Source organism: Mustelus asterias, unplaced genomic scaffold, assembly GCF_964213995.1.
Source record: "Mustelus asterias unplaced genomic scaffold, sMusAst1.hap1.1 HAP1_SCAFFOLD_35, whole genome shotgun sequence".
NCBI lineage: Eukaryota > Metazoa > Chordata > Chondrichthyes > Carcharhiniformes > Triakidae > Mustelus > Mustelus asterias.
Window position 1 is genome coordinate 4,774,018 of NW_027590117.1, and position 21,985 is coordinate 4,796,002.

At 44.3% G+C, this 21,985-nt stretch overlaps 2 protein-coding genes and 1 non-coding gene across 3 annotated transcripts in view; 1 reads left to right on the forward strand and 2 right to left on the reverse strand.

The window, feature by feature from the left end:
* Positions 1-21,985, reverse strand: part of LOC144482285 (uncharacterized) — an 872,976-nt gene that overhangs the window by 703,495 nt on the left and 147,496 nt on the right. The window lies entirely within an intron of this gene.
* LOC144482277 (uncharacterized) overlaps positions 1-21,985 on the forward strand; it is a 411,284-nt gene that overhangs the window by 288,031 nt on the left and 101,268 nt on the right. The gene's annotated exons all lie outside the window — the stretch shown is intronic.
* trnas-gcu (transfer RNA serine (anticodon GCU)) lies at positions 13,095-13,176 on the reverse strand. The gene has a single exon. It is a non-coding gene; the product is annotated as a tRNA-Ser (tRNA).

The window sequence follows — 21,985 nt, forward strand, 5'->3', positions numbered from 1 at the left end:
AACCCTACCTTTGACCCTGTAATCCACATTTAAATTAGTCCTACCAAAATGAATCACCTCACATTTATCAGGGTTAAACTCCATTTGCCATTTTTCAGCCCAGCTTTGCATCCTATCTATGTCTCTTTGCAGCCTACAACAGCCCTCCACCTCATCCACTACTCCACCAATCTTGGTGTCATCAGCAAATTTACTGATCCACCCTTCAGCCCCCTCCTCTAAGTCATTAATAAAAATCACAAAGAGCAGAGGACCAAGCACCGATCCCTGCGGCACTCCGCTAGCAACCTGCCTCCAGTCCGAAAATTTTCCATCCACCACCACCCTCTGTCTTCGATCAGATAGCCAGTTACCTATCCAATCGGCCAACTTTCCCTCTATCCCACACCTCCTTACTTTCATCATAAGCCGACCATGGGGGACCTTATCAAACGCCTTACTAAAATCCATGTATATGACATCAACCACCCTACCTTCATCAACACACCTAGTTACCTCCTCAAAAAATTCTATCAAATTTGTGAGGCACGATTTGCCCTTCACAAATCCGTGCTGACTATCCCGGATTAATCCGCATCTTTCTAAATGGTCGTAAATCCCATCCCTAAGGACCTTTTCCATCAATGTTGAAGCCAAGGATTCAGTGCACTTTCCGATCGAATCTCTCAAAATCTCCTCTTACGTTCAAAGATCTCTCTGAACCTAAGGTCCCTCTGATACTGAACACTGATTAGAACTGGACCATTCAGAATGCCACTGCGGCAAAGTGATTGGCACGGTGGTTAGTGCTGCTGCCTCACAGTACCAGAGTCCCAGGTTCCATTCCAGACCCGGGTCACTGTCTGTGTGGAGTTTGCATTTCCTCCCGCGTTGCGTGGGTTTCCTCCGGGTGCACTGGTTTCCTCCCACAGCCCAAATATGTGTGGGTTAGGTTGATTGACCACGCGAAATGTCAGAGGGATTGAATGCAGCGTGTCAGGGGGATGATCCGGGTAAATGTGTGGGGTTGTGGGAATATGGCCTGGGTGGGATTGCAGTCAGTCCAGACTCAGTGGGCCAAATTTTCTCCTTCTGAACTACAGCGTATCTATGTTCTGTCGCCGCTCCCCATCCCTTCTGTCAGAATGCAGCACTGTTCCTGATTGTGGGATGAATAATGTGTCTCTGCTACAATATCAGTGAGAGCTAAGACTGCAGCTTCTGTTTCTCCAAACCAGAATTTACAAGGATTTTTGGCACTGATGCATTATCTGGCCGAGCAGACTTTGTCTCTGTCTATCCCTCCAACAGAAACTGATAGCCAAGTTCCGAACACATGAGGACGGCCTCAACCGGGATGTTATGTTCATGTCACACTATCTGTGACCCCCACAACTTGCCTGGACTTGCAAAATCTCACTAGCTGTCCTGTCTGGAGACAATGCACATCTCTTTAACCTGTGCTTAATGCCCTCTCCACTCGCATTGTCTGTACCTTTAAGACTTGATTAGTAGGGATATGGGAGTAGGGCCTGGGTGGGATTGTGGTCGGTGCCGACTCGATGGGCCAAATGGCCTCTTTCTGCACTGTCGGGTTTCTATCTATGAAGCTGTATTAGCATTGATTAGCTTGATTAGCATTCCAATCATTATTCTGTAAATTGAGTTTGTGTCTCTGTATGCCCTGTTTGTGAGCACATCTCCCACTCCACCTGACGAAGGAGCAGCACGCTCCGAAAGCTAGTGGCATTTGCTACCAAATAAACCTGTTGGACTTGAACCTGGTGTTGTTAAACGTCTTACTAAACTTCGGTCTACCAGTGTGTGATGCCATCTACTGGCCGCAACCCGGAACTGCAACAGCGAGGAAGATATTTACATGAACTGTCCCTGTTGCAGAGGCAGATCAAACAGGAATTAATGATTGGATGTCAGCATTAAATCCAATAAAGTATTCAATATTAATGTACTTTCCCATGTAGTCGGTATAATTTGGAACTTGTTATAGGCTGGAGCAGTTGACTCGATTAGTTCAGCTGTACTGAAGGGAAATCTGGGTAATGAGACGATGGAGAATGAAATTCAGAGATAAGCAGATGATGTTACATTAAAGATTTGAGCAGAGGATCGTGTGGAATCATGGACTAAGTGCACCAAAAGGCCCAATTTCAATTCGATATCTTCCGGGTAGAATGAGTACAGATTTGCAAAGTGTCTCAGATGGATTGATAAGGAATATCACACACTTATGTTGTACCAGAGACAGAATGCGTCCAGCACCTGTAGAATCTTAGAATAGATACAAAAGAGAGGGCGAGAGACCATTACACCCTTTGTCTGTGTGCTGTCCTGTACAAGAACAACTCATCTCGACCCTTTCCCAGTCATTGTATCAAAAACCTGCAAATCCTTTCTCTTCAGGTGCTAATCCCTTTCCCCTGACAACCCTGATTTGATGCTGCCCCTGCCACACGCTCAGGCAGTGCATTCCAGGTCCTAAACTCTCAGCATATTAAAAACGATCCTTCTCCAATCTGCCAATGGGAACATTTTTCTTCATCTACTCTCCTTGGACAGCACAATCAAACCCACGACTGCTACCGTCTAGAAGGTCAGTGGCAGCAGATGCATGGGAACACCAGCACCTAGAAATTGTCCTCCAAGGCACTCACCATTCTGGCTTGGAAAAATGTCACTACCTTCACTGTCGCAAAATCCTGGAACAACCTCCCGAAAACTATTAGGTTACGAGCGCTGTGGCAGTACCTACACCTCAGGGACTGCAGCAGTCATTCTCAAGGTCAACTATGGACGATACACTGGTGTTGGGTTAAATAACAATACAGCAATGAATATTTCTCTCGCTACATTAATAGGCAGCAAAACTTCAGAGTGCTGTAGCAGAGTGGCACAGCGGAAGTGTGCTGGGCCCATAGCCCAGAGGTCGATGGATCAAAATCATTTTCTGCTAATTTCTGTTAATACTGATAATAAAATCTCTTGAAATCAACACCAATGCATTTGTGACTTTTACGTGGAATATATAGACAGATATTTACATTCGCTTCAATTTTTCGTTAAATGCTTCAATCTGCAGCGAATCTCTTGTATATTCACACAAGCTAGGAATACTATGAAAATGCATCAGCATATATTAGTGATCGAGGTAATGTTGTACAAGGCAGAGTTCCTGAATTTGTGGATAATGTAAAACTTAGAAGTGTTGCGAACTCTGAGGAGAATCGTGCCAATCTTCAAAAAGGACATAGATAAGTTGTTCGAATGAATGGAAAAGACGCCGGTGGAATTTAAAGCAGAGAATTGTGAAGGGATTCATTCTGGTGGGAAGATTATAGAGATACAAAATAAAGGGTACAACTCTAAATGAGGTGCAGGAGCAGACGGAACTGGTTGTGCATGTGCATATGTCACTGAACAGGTCAGGACAGGTTAAGATACGTTTAATAAGGCATATTGAATTCTACCCTTTATTAACAGGGTCATAGACTACAAGAGCAAGGAGGTTGTGTTCAAATGGTGTAAGACACTAAAACATCCAGCTGGAGTGTTGTAGCCTGTTCTGGAAGCCACACTTTAGAAAGAATGCGATGGCATTGGAGAGTGCATTAAAGGTTCATGAGATTGTTTGTGAGACTGACAAACTTCACTCATGAAATGGATCAAAGACTTTGGAATTGTTCTCCTTGGAGAAGTGAAAATTGAAGGGGATTTAATAGAGGTATTAAATGTCACGAATCGTCTGGATAGAGTGGATAGGGACAAACTGTAACTAAACTTGGAATGATCAAGGATGAGAAAGCAGATGGAACACGATTAGCAAAGGATGGAATAGAAATACAAACAGAACCTTTCTCACACAGTGAATGCTTAATGTGTGGAATGCACTGCTGGAGAGTGTGATGAAGGTAAGTTCAAATGAAGCATTTTAAAAAGAATTCGGCTGTGACATGAAAAGGTCAAATGTGCAGGGTGACAGGGAGGAGGTGGAGATGTTAATTTTCTGTCAGAACATTAATAAATTCTCATTCGTCACTCATCACTGAATCGAGTATGAACTGTTCTCTTGTTGTTTCTAAATACGGTGAAGTACAGCAATGTTTAACTGACAAAAAAGTTGGTGGGGTAAGTCGAAACGGGAGGTAAAGAACCCAAGTTTGTGTTGAAAAGGAAGTGAAAACAAAAACAAGAATAAACATGAGGGTAAAAACCAAAACCTGCAAAGAAAAATGGACGCAAAATGGAGCTGTGTTTAATGTCTGAAATTGTTTGACTCGGTTCTGAGTCTGGAAGGCTGTAAAATGTTTCATTGAGAGATGAGTTTCTGTTCCTGGAAATTACATTAAGCTTCATCGGAACATTGCAGGAGGCTGAATGGAAAGAACAGTATAAAGCAAGGTAGAAAATTAAAATGACAGGAGACTGTGAAATCCGAGTGATGTTTATGAACTGAACAGAGATGTTTCACGAAGCAGTCCCTGCCTCTGCGACTGGATCCTGGACTTCCGAAATTACAGACCACAATAAGAAAGGATAGACAACAACACCTTCGCCACGATCATCCTCAGCACCGCTGCCCCACAAGGTTGTGTTCTCAGCCCCCTACTATACTCCTTATACACCTATGACTGTGTGGCCAAATTCCCCTCCAATTCTATTTTCAAGTTTGCTGACGACACCACCATAGTGGGTCGGATCTCAAACAATGATGAGAGAGAGATTCTGGTGAACTGGTGCGGCAACAACAATTTCTCCCTCAATGTCAACAAAATGAGAGATTGTCATCTACTTCAGGAAGCGTAAAGGAGAACATACCCCTGTCTGCATCAACGAGGACGAAGTAGAAAGGGTCGAGAGCTTCAAGTATTTAGGTGTCCAGATCACCAACAACCTGGCCTGGTTCCCCCCATGCCGACACTTTAGTTAAGAAAGCCCACCAATGCCTCTACTTTCTCAGAAGACTAAGGAAATTTGGCATGTCAGCTACGATTCTCACCAACTTTTACAGATGCACCAAAGAAAGCATTATTTCTGGTTGTATCTCAGCCTGGTATGGCTCCTGCTCTGCCCAAGACCGCAAGGAACTACAAAAGGTCATGAATGTAGCCCAACCCATCATGCAAACCAGCCTCCCATCCATTGGCTCTGTCTACACTTCCCGCTGCCTCGGCAAAGCAGCCAGCATAATTAAGGACCGCACGCACCCTGGACGCTTCCATCTTCTTCCATCGGGAAAAAGACACAAAAGTCTGAGGTCACGCATCAACCAACTCAAGAACAGCTTCTTCCCTGCTGCCATCAGACTTTTGAATGGACTTGCCTTGCAGTAAGTTGATCTTTCTCCACACCCCAGCTATGACTGTAACACTACATGCTGCACTCTCTCGTTTCCTTCTCTATGAACGGTATGTTGTGTCTCTATAGCGCATAAGAAACAATACTTTTCACTGTATGTTAATACTTATGTCAATAATAAATCAAATAATATATAATAAATAAATACTCTGCCCAATATGACATATAAGCAAAATAACATGTTGGAAAAAAGAATTATAGAAATCAATCTTACATGTGGAATTTGAGTTTCGTGATCTGAACAGTGAGGAGAGAATATGGAACTTATCACACCAACAATTGTAATCCATTTTCCTGTTTCCTCACCAGATGATCTGCTCCCACTGAGGTTGACAGGGATTTCAAACTTTTCTGTCCCACTTCCTGTTTTTCATTCCTATCCCTTCCCCTCTAAAACTATGGATGTTTTCCCCTTGTCCTCACGGCGACACAGTGGTGCAATGATTAGCATTGCTGCCTGACAGCGCCAGGAACCTGGGTTCGATTGCTGACTTGGGTCTCTGTCTGTTTGAAGTTACTCCGTTCTCCCCATGGCTGCGTGAATTCCTTCTGGGTGCTCCAGTTTCCTCCAACAGTCCGAAAGATGTGCTGGTTAGGTGCATTGGCCATGCTAACTTCTCCCTCAGTGTACGCAAACACGTGCTGGATTGAAGCGACTGGGGGACTTTCACCATAGCGTCATTGCAGTGTTAATGTCTGCCTACTTGTGACACTAATAAATAAACAAACTTCACTTTATCTTCTTCCCCAATATTCTTCTCATTTAATGCATCATCCTTTGTCATTTCTGCCAACTCCAGATTGTTGCCACCACTAGAATTCCACTCCCCTCTGCAGTCCTTTCAATTTTCTGAGTGGAGATTTTCCTCTTTACACCTTCACCCATTTCCTATCAGTTAAGGCAATTCCGCCCCCCCCCACGCCCCCCACCCCCAACGACACCCCCCCCCCCCCCACCGCACGCCCCCCTCCCCTCCTCCTCCCCGCCCCCCCTCATCCGATCCAATCTGCTCATAGTAAAACGCCTTGAACATTACTTCCAGATGAAAGGCCAGTTTCGTCTCCCAAATTAATCGTATTTGCTGTTTATATCATGAACTGCTCTGGATTGTGGAGACCAAACAAAGATTGTGTAATAACCCTGTGGGATTCCTCCATTCAGTCCAAAATTGTGGCTCCACTTCTGATCAGAATTTTGGTCCACTATCTTTTTAATTCTTCACTTGTTTTCACTCTGATCTCTCTGTCCTTCGTCTTCTCTCGTGTTCCAATGAACCTCAGTGCACAATTCCTCAACGCATTACTTTGATATCTTCACTCGTTCTTTTTCTATTCTTGGTAGTTTTGCACCACCAGTTCCTGCATTTCATCTCTCTTGTACTCTACACAATCACAGACCTTCTATTTTGTCCCTTTTTTTCTGCCGTTATCAATCTGCCAATTTCTTTTGGTCGAGAGGTTCAAATTTTTAGGTGCGCAGATCAAGAACAACCTGTCCTGGTCCGTCCAGGCCAACGCTATAACAAAGCCCCCCAACACTTCTATATTCTCAGCAGGCTAAGGAAATGCTGCATGTCCACTACGACGCTCAGCAACTTTTACAGATGCACCATAGAAAACATTATTTCCTGTTGCATCACAGGCTCCTGCTCTGACCAAGATTGGAAGCAACTACAAAGGGTCATGAACGAAGCCCAGTCCATCACACACACCAGCCTTCCATCCATTGACTCTGTCTACACATCCCGCTGCCTCAGAAAAGCAGCCATCATAATCAAGGAACTCACAAACTCCTGACATACTGTCTTCGACATTCTGTTGGGAAAAAGATGCAAAAGCCTGTGATCACGTATCAACTGACTCAAGAACAGCTTCTTTCTTGCTGCCATCAAACTCTTGAATCGACCTACCTTATATTAAACTGATCTTTTTCTACATCCTGGCCATGACTGGAATACTACATTCTCATTTCATATTCTATGATTGGTATACGTTGTCTGTATAGCATACAAGAAACAATATTTTTCCCAATATACTAATACAGGTAACAATAATAAATCAAACCAAAAATCAAATAAAATCAAATTTAAGGCGGGAGGGTAGCACAGTGTTTAGCACTGTTGCCTCAGAGCGTCAGCGACCCGGGTTCAATTCCAGCCTAGGGTGACTGTCTGTGTACAGTTCACATGTTCTCCCTGTGTCCTCGTGGCTTTCCTTTGAGTGCTCCTGTTTCCCCCCACACTCCAAGGATGTGTGCCTTCGGTTGATTGGCCATGTTATAATTGTCCCTTAGTGTCAGGGGGACAAGCAAAGTAAATACATGGGGTTACGGGGATAGGAACTCGGTGAGTTGTTTTCTATGCAGGCTTGATGGGCGAAACGGCCTCCTTCTGCATTGCAGGGATTATATGATTCTTCTTTGAAATTGTTGCATTTCTTTGAGTGTGGAATCTCTGTCCCAATTTTGTACATTTTTTGGAATATTATGCACATTTATAGTCTCAGTACTAGTGCATTTACCTTAGCCTCATACCATCAACTCCTTTGTCATTTAGTGTCTCCTGCCCTCAACGATGCTTTGAAACCAGAAGAGAAATATTAATGCTAAATTCAGTAATAAGTATCAAGAAATAATTAATTAATATTCTGACAGCAGCGAAACATTCAGAAATGAGTGTTTGAGGCAGGGCAAAATCACTCAAATGCTGTAATTGTTACCTTATGTAAGGTTGATATGGACAGAATGAGCGGTAAGTTGAACATGTTAAATTGGAACAGGTGCCAACAGGCAAACACAAACAATCGGAGACACAGAAAGAAACAGATGGAACAATATGTATCTAATACAACCGGAAAGAATGGAAACCTCACTTTATCAATTCATAGTGATTTTGGGAACAAAATTCCATGTTTTAAACCATTAAGAAGGAATGTTGATTTCTGTCCAAATAATGATTAGCTACGTCTTTAACGTGGTGCCGTTTCCACTTTGCTGACTCTCTCGTCCTTCTTGGTGGTACATGTCACAAGGAGGACGCTGCTGTCCAAATAAGCATGGTGACTTACTGCAGGGTGTCCTGTAGATCAGACACACACGCAGCAAATATGGATAAACTATTTCTGTGAAATTATTGATCGTCTCTGCTTCCACCATCCTCGTAGAGAACTTGATTGATCCATTACTCGGCTTTTCTGGCCGAGTGATGTTGCTGTAGTGGTGACACAGCTGCTTCCCAAGCAGTTGACCCGAGTTCGACTCCCGGCTATCGCATTGTTTTAATTTATTTGAGACGGCACAGTGGTTAACACTGCTCCCTCACAGCGCCGGAGCCTCAGGTTCGATTCCTGGCTTGGGTCACTGTCTGTGTGGGGTTTGCACCCTCACCTCGTGTCTGCGTGGGTTTCCTCTGGGTGCTCCACTTTCCTCCAACACTCCAAAGATGTGCAGGTTCGGTGAATCGGTAAATTCCCCCTCAGTGTACCCGAACTGTCGCCGGAATGTGGCGACGAGGAGATCTTCACAGTCATTTCATTGCAGTGTGAATGTAAGCCGATTGCGACAAATAAATAAACTTATCTTATCCACAACCACTTTCACTGTTGCCTCACAGGGCCAGTGACCCGCTTTCAAATCTGTCCGTGATTCACTGTCTGTGTGGAGTTTGCACATTCTTCCAGTGTCCCCATGGGTTTCCTCAAAGATGTGCAGCGTTGGTGAATTGGCCATGCTAAATTGCCGTACAATGTCCCAGGATGTTTGGGTTAGGGGGAATGTCGGGGTAATTACCTGGGGATAGAGTGGGATGCTCTGTCAGAGAGCCGCTACAGACTCAATCGACCGAATGCTTCCTTCTGAAGTGCGATGCCCCTATGCCTTCCATACATTTTAAATCTTCACTGTTCCCAAATCTTTCTGCGAGCTGTTACTGCAACAATTTCCGCCTGAGTACTTTAGTTCAACATTAGGCAATAGGATTCTGTGTGAGATCCTCTCTGGCTAAGTCGAGGGCATCCTTAAACCCATCGAAAAGGGACCCCCGGCTTCTGAAACGACACCACGAACTTCTTACAGAAACTCAACACCCATGGAGTAGTTGAACCAGGAATACTCCTTGTCACAATGGACAATGGCACTCTACACCAGCATCCCCCGCGACGACGACATTGCTACAACAGCCTCAGTACTCAATACTGACGCCGGCATCTCCACATCTTAGTTCAATATGTTATACACTTTTACGATTCTCTCAGAGCCCCACTCAATTGAGTTTGCTCCAACGAGAGGAACTCTGGATTCTCCAACCAAACCTTGCAGCTAAAATCCCTCATCGCTGTGCCCAGTGCAGTAAATCACATTTACACCCTCCCAAGGACCCTGACACACTTCCTAAAATCTCCCCATCTCTTCTGTCAAAATGCAGCACTGTTCCTGAGTGTGGAATTAATAATGTCTCTCTGCGACAATATCAGTGAGAGCTGAGACTGCAGCTTCTGATTCTCCAAGAGAATCTTTCCGTATAAAGCCGGAATTTACAAGGATTTCAGTCATTGATACGTTGTCTAGCCGTCGGTGTCTCACTGCTCGAATTCACTCTGTCTCTGTCTATCACTTGAACCCCTCTCATTAATTCAATATAAAGGTGAGATATTGTTGCTTAGTAACCGAGTGCACACAATCTGCATCTTCATCAGATCAAATAGAATTCAGCTTGTGAACAACATCAATATTTCAACCAGTTCTGGGTTAACCTAGGCACAGCTCTGATTGGAGACAGCCCCCTGAATCTCGGGAGCAGACACTATGAGCATTACCGTCCTCAGAGACTTTAACAGTTACTGAACAGGGAAACTCCAACTAATCCTGGAGAATCCACAGCACAGAGCGAGAGGAGAGGAAAGCCTGTCCTGGGAGCTCTCAATCTGAGACACAGATTGGCCTGACAATGTGCAGATGTGAACCTGCTCCTTCCATTCCCAAACTGTTATCACCAGGAATACAGAACGCCCAGTAATGACCAGCTTGTTGCAATGTGTTTGAATGAACACGATGTCATATCATCGAAGCAGCATTTTGAAATTCTCATTCATTCACTATATTCTGATGAAATGTATTTCTTATGCTCTGTGTGTCATTGCACAAGAATCTTCCCCTGACATGCCCTTGTGCCCCTGATGCTGATTAAAAAAACATTCTGTTCATGCTATTTTCCTCATGGAACCACAGAAAGGACGAAAGAAAGGTAACAGCAGACAAGGAACCCATTCGGCCTAGCTTCTCCATGCCAGCCCGGAGATACTAAGGTGTCATTTCCAAGTTCACCCAGCTGCACCCGGCCCGGAAACATGCAGCTGAAAGCATGATGGAGATCCAAAACCTTCATACCAAACATTCACTGGGATTTGCGGCTCTGTGAAGCAGCCGACGTAAACACTTCCAATCATAATCGCTGTGAGCAAGGTTCGAACCTACGTGGGGAAACCCTATTGGATTCCACCTCAGTAACGTTCATATTAACTTCCTTCGGCACCAGGATTGTGCAGAGCCCAGTGTGTGAGGTAAAATTTGTTCCTGTCCTTTGTATCTTTGTCTCTGACTGAGAACTCATTTATTAGGTCAGAGACTTGTTTTTCTATTTCAATAATTTTTCATCAGAAACGAATTACATCCGAATAAAAACTGAAAAAGAGAAATCTCCATTTTATGTCATAACTGCCAAATGTTGCGTTCGCCCTGTTTCTGTCCACTCGGTTTAAAACACAAGATGCCGCGGATAAGGTTCTAAATAAATTACCAATTCGATGGTCGTGAATCGAACCCAGGTCAACTCTTTCGGAAAAGCAGCGAGACTCACCACTATACCATCATCACTCACTTTGCTTAAACAACCCTTATTTTCATTCGTTATAATTACAGAACTAACTTAGTTGCTGATTTCATCAGGCTCCACGTGTGCCCTTTGCACAGAATATAAAGTAAACTTGGCTTGTCTCATTTTTCAGGACGGCTGCCACCTGTTTACTACTGTTTCGGACTGAGAACTCATTGATGAGCTTTGAGGCCTGCTCTTTGATTTAAACCAAGTTTCCACTGGCAGCAACTTCAAACTGAATTTTACCTTGGACACAGATGGATATTTCTGAGGTCAAAGCACTGAATGTTTTCAAAGCAGTTAGATATAGCACTTGAGGCAAACTGGAGCAAAGGATATGTGGGTACAATGTGGGACCAGGCGATTGAGTTGGATGATCAGCCATGATCATAATGAAAGGCGGAGCAGGCTCGAAGGGCCGAATGGCCCCCTCCAGCTGCGATGTTACGTTTCTGTGTTTTTTTTCACTGTATCTGTTAATTTGCAGAAAGTTCAGCTCTGACAGTGAATCTGGTTTCCTCCAGGCCCAATCGGAGGGTGGTCAGAAACTGTCTGTCACTGTCAGAAACTCCATTATCAGCGACTGTGGGATGATTATTTAACTGGCTGTTACTGGTTGTTGTGGTTGTGATTTACTGTTACCTGTCAGTGCAAGAACAACAAATGAAACTATACAAACACTTATTTGGAGAAAGGGCTTCTCTTGTGTCACTGGGAGTATTTGCATAATGGATGTCTGGTTCTGTTCAGTTCGACGGCAGTCACGTCTGATGAACTTTGATTCTTGTCTTTTTTTCCCCACGATACCCTTTCCCTAGCGCGACGTGTCGTGTTTATTTGCTCGTTTGCTGAAATGTTGAACTGGAATTGGCCTATTATTTCAGCAAGATGCACTTTCTACTCTGATCACTCTTTGTTGCAGTATGAGCGCTGCAGCTGCGGATCTGTGGCGCAAAGAATGGCATGTAGGACTTCTCATCATTGTTTTATTTAATTTGATTTGATTTGTTATTGTCACATGTATTAGTATACAGTGAAAAAGTATTTTTTCTTGTGCACTATAGAGACAAAGCATACCGTTCATAGAGAAGGAAAGAAGAGACTGCAGAATGTAGTGTTACAATCATAGCTAAGGTGTCGAGAAAGATCAAAGTAATGCAAGGGAGGTCCATTCAGAGGTCTGATGGCAGCAGGGCAGAAGCTGTTCTTGAGTCGATTGGTAGGTGACCCCAGACTGATGTATCTTTTTCCCGATGGAAGAATGTGGAAGAGAGAATGTTGTCTGGTGAGACATTCAAAGGTTGTGGGTCAGAATCTCATCGAAGTCGGCTTTTTAGGTAAAGTTTGAAGAAATCAGGAACTGGTGTATCAGTGCTCTCAGAGAAGTGAAACGGCCGCCTGGAACTTCATGAGAATGTCTACAGCGCAAAAGGAAAACATTTGGTCCCTCGGGCCTGCACCGACAACAATCCCAGCCAGCCTGTAACTTCGTAACCCCACATATTTACCGTGCTAATCCCCCTGACACTGAGAGACTATTTAGCATGGCCAATCCCGCTAAGACGGCGCTAATTTTCATGGCTGAGCTGCCTATTCTGGAAAGACAAAATTTGCCTTTCGGGCCGCCAATGAAGCTGGCGTCTGCTTTGGAGCTTCTGAAAGCACATGTTAATCTGGTGGCAAACTCCTGTCCAAAACCGGTGCCCTGATTTGAATCGAGTTTCTCATCGGATGAGAAAAATGGGAATGTGGAATTGTTCTGGACTCTTCACCCGTCAAGCCTGTGTCCCCAAACTTCAACTTGGTTCCGTGAACCTCAAAATGCGGAACGAATCATCAGTTTACCGCCAATAAGGAGAACAAATGCACCACCGACGAGGATGGGATTCGAACCCACGCGTGCAGAGCACAATGGATTAGCAGTCCATCGCCTTAACCACTCGGCCACCTCGTCATGCAATGGTGGCTCTTCAAACCACCTCTTGTGGTTTAACATCCGTAACAAAGAACACATTTCTCCCACAGGAAAATGTTGCCTTTCTGCTTTCTCGTTAATCTTGATTCGCTGTTACTTTTCAATTTGATGTAAATCCACAGAAAGTAAAGAGAGAGGCAGTTCACCTCTCTTGTCCCTGTCTGGTTTTGAATTCACCGAACATGACTCTGATGCAAAAAGTGGTAAGTGGCGCAATGCTACTTCAGAGGAGAGGGCTGCGTGTTCGAATCACGGAGCTGTTCTGCATCTTTGGATTTTGGTTGTTTCCGATTGTTCCTGAAATGATACAACTGTAATAGAAATGAAATTTTAGGGATGCTTCCGGTTCGCATGCTCAGTTTACTTTTTGCACACTTTTATATTTGAACAATGTGTCAGAGAAATGATTCGTCCATTGTTTGTAAAATTAAAGCAAGGTCCACAGTCCCAGTTGTGTCTGGGAGGCATCAATGGGGAGAGCTGACCTTTGGTGATTTATGGTGAGCATGTGATAGCAGAGAATGGTTTTGATCCATCGATCCATGGGCCGAGTACGCTTCCGCTGCGCCACTCTGCTTCGAAAGCTGATACCTCCCTGCTTGTTACTGCTGCCCGCGAGCCAGGAAACTATTCACTGTCTCTTTTTATTTCAAACAAGGCCGACGTGTTGGGAAGCTCACCCTGGCTGAACAATAACACATAACATCATCCCGAATGTAACAGAGAAAGACACATAGAAAAGCAGTAAAAAAACTATTAGGACACACACACAATGAGAGACAGAAAATATTCGACCAAGATACTGAGATGGAAAAAATGATTATGTATGAAAAGGGATTTTCTGTTTCACAAAGATAGGCCCTGTTTTGAAATGTATGCTCTGTTGTGTAACTGTGCTCTCTGCCGTGTAACTGTTCTCTCTGTTTGGAACTGTGACTCTGTCGTTGACAGATCTTCACTGTGGTTCTGACAAATTCTTCCCTGTTGTGTAAATGTGTGCCCGCTTTGCAAATATGATCCGTCTTGAGCAGAAGTTTTCCCTTTGTGTGAAATGTTCTCTGTTGTTCTGTAAAGATGTTTTCTGTGGGAAAACAATCGACGGAAATTTAAAGGCCGCCATTTCTGAGGCTTGCTTTCAATTCCAGGTTTGTTTGGGCCGAATGGCCTCCTCCTGTGTCTGTTTTCTATCCATGTGCCGATGTGCTAAATCAGTGAATTTCACCAGCTGCCATGGTGGGATTTACTCCGTGTCCCCAAAGATTAATCCTGGCCTCTGGATTACCAGGCCAGTGACATCACCTTTCAAACCTGCAAACAAAAACAGTTCATTCAGCTCAGTATTAAACCTCTTCTTGAGGAGGTTAGTATTCCTGCCACAGAATTTCAATTAGCCGATTGATACAAAGCATTTTGTTCTAGTTTGGAGCATTGACAATTCATCCAGATCAAGCATACATCGTGGAATAGTTCCGATCTAAAAATACGAAGATAAGTGAGAATTAAATGAACAAAGTTACAAGGAAAGTAATTCTGAGAGAGCTGTTTGGAACTAACGGTGGATTTCAGTTAATGGGCGAAAGCTCGGTTTTCAGGAATTTCCACCAGATTTCTGTATAAAGAGAAAGGACTCGAACCTGCAACTGTAACATATGTAGGGATATGGGGGTGGGATTGTGGTCAGTGCAGACTCGATGGGCCGAATGGCCTCTTTCTGTACTGTCGGGATTCTATGAACGCAAAGCTGGAAATCTAAAACAGAAAATGCTGGATATGCTCAGCGGATGAGGCAACATTTTTGATTAATGGAGATGTTTGGAAAACAAGCTCCTGAAGCACAGCACATCTGCACAGTTTAAAGTTACCTTCCATCCACAATGGATGATCCATTCCATGATTTTGAATAATCCAAATTTGAGGATGTGCATTGTTATTCTGGTCGCCACAGCCTGAAAACCACTCCAGGCATTGATGTCGCCCTTGGATTTTAAATTTGTAAATCCATTCTCTATCTTTTAAAGCTACTACTGAAACTGTATCTATCACCTATTCAGTTCTTTGTGAGTGAGAAGGAGAATTGAAGATATATTTGGATAATTTTCCTATGACTGAATTTGTACAGAAGCATAAAGGCGGGAATCACACACATCACTTCATGAAAATCACCCGCTAAAGGCTGACAGTGTTTAATCAAGGGATGGTTCTCTTCATTCATTTATTATTAATGGAGAATAGAAAAGTTGGAACTGTATGCAATCTGGGCAATATAACTGAGCAAAGTGAAACACATGGGGACTGGTCACGATAAGCCTCCCATGGGTAAAAGACAAAGTGAAGGTGCGACGTTGACTGCCTTGTGAGACGGGGCAGGGAGACGTTGTAGGGTGAAGGTACATAAGAAAGTGGGAGTGCTAAACGTTTAATGATCACTGTACAAGCAAAAGATGCAATGCAGATTGCAGGTTGGATATTCAATTCTTACTATCCGAAACAGCAGTGATTCAAAATGCCACTTGGTTCAAAATAAAATGCCAACCGGCACAAATACATTCACTTAAAAAGCATCGCCTTGCTGATTTATCATAATTTAAGTGATTTAATTTAATTACAGAGGAAAGCAGCGTACTGATAGATTTCAAAATGATCTGGCCAACAGATTTAGTATTTCGAAGTTCTCCGTCTCAGGTTCAATATAATGTGAACGATCCTTGTCTGTTGTGTCCCTCTCTAATCTCTAAACTTCAGTCTACCAGAGTGTGCTGACATCCACTGGCCGCAATGCAGAACTGCAGTAGCGTGGAAAAAATGCACATCAACTATCGCTGCAGACCGACATGTTGTTGGTCAAAGAAGACAGAGGGTAGCAGTGGAAGGGTGCGTTTCTGAATGGAGAGCTGTGACAAGTGGCGTTCCTCAGGGATCAGTGTTGGGATCTCTGTTGTTTGTAATATATATAAACGATTTGGAGGAAAATGTAACTGGTTTGATTAGTAAGTTTGCGGACGACACAAAGGTTGGTGGATTTGCAGATAGCAATGAGGGCAATCAGAGGATACAGCAGGATATAGGTCAGTTGGAGATTTGGGAGGAGAGACGGCAGATGGAGTTTAATCCGGACAAATGTGAGGTCATGCATTTTGGAAGGTCTAATACAGATAGGAAATATACTGTAAATGGCAGAACCCTTACAAGTGTTGCTAGACAAAGGGATCTGGGTTTACAGGTACACAGGTCACTGAAAGTGGCAATGCAGGTGGAGAAGGTAGTCAAGAAGGCATACGGCATGCTTACCTTCATCGGCCAGGGCAATGAGTTTAAAAATTGGCAAGTCATTTTGCAGCTTTATGGAACCTTAGTTAGGCCGCACATGGAATATAGTGTTCAATTCAAGTCGCCATACCACCAGAAGGATGTGGAGGCTTTGGAAAGGGTACAGAAAAGATTTTCCAGAATGTTGCCTTGTATGGAGGGCATTAGCTATGAGGAGAGGTTGGAGAAACTTTGTTTGTTCTCACTGGAATGACGGAGGTTGAGGGGCGACATGATAGGAGTCTACAAGATTATGAGAGGCATGGATGGAAGCTTTTTCCGAGTTTGGAACAGTCAATTACTATGGGGCACAGGTTTAAGATGCGAGGGGCAAGGTTTAAAGGAGATGCACGAGGCAGATTTTTTACACAGAGAGTAGTGGGTGCCTGGAACTCTTTGCCGAGAGAGGTAGTGGAAGCTGATATCGTAGTGACTTTCAAGGGGCATCTTGACAAATACATGAATAGGATGGAAATAGAGGGATATGGTCCCCGGAAGGGTTGGGGGTTTTAGTTCAGTCGGGCAGCATGGTCGGTTCAGGCTTGGAGGGCTGAAGGGCCTATTCCTGTGGTGTAATCTTCTTTGTTCTTTGTTCTATAACTTCGAATTTGCTATGACCTGGAACATTTGAGTCGACGAGCACAGACGTACTAAAGGAAAATCTCGGTAATGAGACGATGGAGAATGAATTTCAGAGATAAGCAGATGATGTTACGTTCAAGACTTTGAGTAGAGGATCGTGTGGAATCAAGCACTAATTAGAGCAAAAGGCCCAGTTTCAATTAGGTGTCTTCCAGGTAGAATGTGTACAGATTTGCAAAGTCTCTCAGATTGATTTAGAAATTAATATCACAGACATATGTCGCATTAGAGACAGAAAGATACAGAATGAGTCCAACACTCATATATCTAGAATCTTAGAATGGATACAACAAGAGAGGGAGACCATTCGGCCCTTTGTCTGTATGCTGGTCTGTAAAAGAGCATCTCATCTCATCCCTTTCCAAGTCCTTGTCTCATAAACCTGGATATCCTTTCACTTCAGGTGCTGATCCCATTCCCCCTTGACAGCTCTGATTTGATGCTGCCTCTGCCGCCCTCCCAGGCAGTGCATCCCATGTCCTAAACACTCAGCACATTTAAAAACAACCTTCTCTCCTCTGGCAATGGGATCAATGTTTCTTCATCTACTCTTCTTCGACTACACCCACAAACCCACCACCTCTACCATCTCGAAGGACAGTGGCAGTAGATACAAGGGAACACCTGCTCTGCAAGCTCCCCCTCAAGCCACTCACCATCCTAACTTGGAAATACATCGCGGCTCCTTCACTGTCGCAGTGGCAAAATCCCGAAAGACTGTTTGGCTAACGGCACTGTGGCTGTACCGACACGTCAGGGACTGCAGCAGTTCAATAAAGCAGCAAACCACCACCTTCTTAAGGTCAGTTAGAAATCGGCAACGAATGCTGGCCTCGTCAGTGATGCCCACCTCTCGAAATGAATAAAACAAACACAAACTCACATCTACAACCAGAGACGGACGAATACTGAACAAATCTCACTCACGTGCCTGTGTTGGACACAATATGAATCCCCCAATCCCATTCACTAACAGAGGGTAAAATGCAGTCGAAATTGGGCGATCGTTATCCAGTTGCAGTTTAACCAGAGTTTTATACAAGAATAGAGAACATCTTAACATAACGTGCAACATTTTAACCGAATATGGAACATCATGAGACCAGTTAATTATCTTTCTGCCGAACAGAAAACATCTTCACGGTGAACATTTTGACACAACAGGGAACACGGTTACAGAGCAGGGCATATATTAACAGAACATTTTTTTAAATTACACAAGATGGACCATATTCATACAGCCGAAAAGATACTTTCAGCATGAGGGAAGCATTTTACACAACAGCAGAAAACACCTCTCAACAACAGAGAGCACAGTTGCACAGCAGGAATTATATTTACAAACATGTATTTGCAACAGAAAATTCCTTTTAAAATAATGATTGATTTTCCAATTCCGTGTTTTGCCGGTTCTTCATCACCTTTGTCTGTCGTTACGTGTCCAGACAATCTCTCTTACTGCGATTGTGTGTTTTTCTCTGTTTTTATTCTCGGTGTGATGCAGTGGCTGAACCTCCTGACACTGGAACGAGTATTAAATGATACAACGGCGAAAATCTGCCTGGGTGGCACGGTAGCACAGTGGTTAGCACTGCTGCTTCACAACTCCAGGGTCCTGGGTTCGATTCGCGGCTCGGGTCACTGTCTGTGTGGAGTTTGCACATTCTCCTCGTGTTTGAGTGCGTTTGCTCCGGTTTCCTCCCACAGTCCAAAGATGTGCGGGTTAGGTTGATTGGCCAGGTTAAAAATTGCCCCCTAGAGTCCTGAGATGCGTAGGTTAGAGGGAATTGTGGGTAAAAATATGTGGGGGTAGGGCCTGGGTGGGATTGTGGTCGGTGCAGACTCGATGGGCCGAATGGCCTCCTTCTGCACTGTAGGGATTCTATGACGACATTGATGGACAGCACAGCTGACTTTTACCATGGCAGAGTGTCACAGCGGAAGCGTGCTGGATCCATAACCCAGCAGTGGTTCAGAGGTGGATCACAACCATCCTCTGCTATTCCTATTATCACTGATAATGAAACGACTTGTGACTTTTAGATGGAGTCTGCAGACATGTAATTACATCGGCTTCTCTTTCCCCCAAAAAACCTCGATCTGCAGTGAATCACTTTTATATGCAAGAAAGCATATGAACGGGGAACATCTTAACACAATATGCAACAATTTATGACAGAAACATCTTCCCGGAGAATCTTCTCACACAACATGGAACACATTTGCAGAGCAGGGGCCATATAAACAGAACAGAGAAAGAAAACATTTACACAGCCGGAAACACAACAGGGGAGCATTTTACACAACAGCAGAAATCATCTCTCAACAACAATTGAGACAGCTACATGGGTAAGACGGTCCTGGAGGGATATGGGACAAAAACGGGCGATTGGGAATAGCTCGGTGGTAAAAAAAAACTGGGCGGCATGGACAGGTTGCGCCGATGGGGCTGTTTCCATGTTGTAAACCTCTACATCATAGAGCACAGCAGGAAAAACAGTGAAACACTTTGCACAACAACAGTGAACATCTTTGAACAGCGGGGGTGGGGGGGAGGGGTAGAGGGGGGAGGGAGGAGGGGGGAGGGGGAGAGGAGGGGGAGGGGAGGGGGAGGCGGAGGGTTAGGCGAGGGGGAGGGGGATGGGGGACGGGGGATGGGGGAGGGGTGGTTGGGGAAGGGGGAGGGGGAGGGGGAACGGGGAGGGGTAGGGGAGATGGAGGGGGAGGGGGATGGGGGAGTGGGAGGGGGGAGGGGGAGGGGGACCGGGAGGGGGAGTGGGGAGCGGGGAGGGGAGGGGGAGGCTGGAGGGGAAGGGGTGAGGGGGAGAGGGACGGGAGGAGAGTGGGAGGAGGGCGGAGGGGACGAGGGTGTGGGGGGGAGAGGGGCGGAGGGGACGAGGGGGGGGGAGAGGGGGGAGAGAGGGAGAGGGCAGTAGGGAGGGTAGACGGGGGAAGGGGGGAGATGCGGGGAGGAGAGGAGAGAGGAGGGAGAGGGGGTTGAGGCGGTGGGGGAGGAGGGGTGGAGGCGGGAGAAGGTAGGCGAAGCTGGGCTTGCCGTAGCAGAGTGGCGCAGCTGAAGCATGCTGGGCCCATAGCTCAGAGGTCGATGGATCGAAAACATTCTCTGCTACTTCCTCTCAACAATAATAACAGAACCACTTGACTGCAATTCTGCAACATTTGCGTGGAATATGCAGGCAGGTATCTGCATTGTCTCCTCTTTTCTGATATAAGCCTCAAACCAGTTTGGTATGCACAAAAGGTGTCGATACTGTGAACATCCCATGATCTATTAGTGACAGACGTAATGGTGCACAGGACACAATTTCAGAATTTGGGGATAATGTTAAAGTTGGAAGCATTGTGAACTGTGAGGAGGATAGTGTGAAACTTCAAAAAGGACACAGACAAGTTGACGGAATGAGTGGATAAGTTGCAGATGAAATTGAAAGATGAGAATTGTGAACTTATTCATTCTGGTAGGAAGATTATAGAGAGACAATGAAAAGTAAAAGGAAAATAGTTCCAAAGTATCTAATCCATTTCATTAGTGAGGTTTCTCAGTCCTACAACTCTAAATGAAGTGCAACAGTACAACTCTAAAATAAAAGCAAATTGCTGCTGATGCGATCATCTGTAATCAAAAGAGAAAATGCTGGAAAATCTCTGCCGGTCTGGCAGCATCTGAAAGGAGTAAAATGAGTTGATGTTTCGAGTCCAGATGACCCTTTGACAAAGTGTTATCTGTATTGGTTTACTGCTAACTGGTACCTTCCTTAAAGTTAATAATAATCCATTCAAAATATCAGCATATGTGTTTTACAATCATAATTACTCGTTTGAATCAATTACTGCATCTCATATTGTTTCTTGTTAGCTCATAAACGCATTTAGAAGTCGCTTAACTGAATGCTGCGAGTTTTATCAGTACCTTAATGTCGACTGGTTTAAAAATCTTACCATCCCATCAGGGGTTCCACTTACAGGCATTAAATGTTATGAGGCATCTGGACAGAGTGGATAGGGATAAACTTTTCCCACTCTGGAATGATGAAGATGAGAGAGAACAGGTTTAGCATCATTGGCAAAGGAAGGAATAGGAACGCGAGGAAAACATTTTTCACACAGTGAGTGTGTAAAGTGTTGAATGTATTGCTGGAGAGTGTGGTGGATATAGATTCAATTGAAACGTTCTAAAGGAATTCGAATGATATCTGAAAAAGAAGAATGTGCAGGGTTGCAGGGAAAAGGCGGAGATGTTCATTTTCTGTCACAACTCCTCACATAATTTCTCATTCACTACTCTCACTGAATCGAGTGCGAGCTGTTCTCTTGTCGTTTCTAAACAAGGAGAAGTGCAGCAATGTTTAAATGACAAGAGAGTTGGTGGCCGAAGTCTGACGGGAAAGTTAAAAAAAAACAAATATATGTCTAAAAGGTGAGGATGGCAGAGAGACGAAATTTGAAATAACAACAGAAAATGCTAGAAACCTTAGCAGATCTGGCAGCATCTATGGAGAGAGAAACAGAGTTAATGCTTCGAGTCTGTATGATTCTTCTTCAGAGCTGAAGAGAGGTTGAAATGTGACGGATTTAAAATGTTGCAGAGAATTCGGAGCACAATCCAGATTATTCATTAAAGCAATTACAAATGGCATGTTTGTTTTTATTGCAAGTGGATTGGAGTTGATGAAGACTTGGTACAATTGTACAGGATTTTATGGAGACCACATCTGCAATGTTGTGTACAGCTATGGTATCCACATTTGAGAAAAGGTAAGCTTGCATTGGAGGCGGTACAGATAAGGTTCACTAGATTGCCCCCCGGAATGAGGAGGTT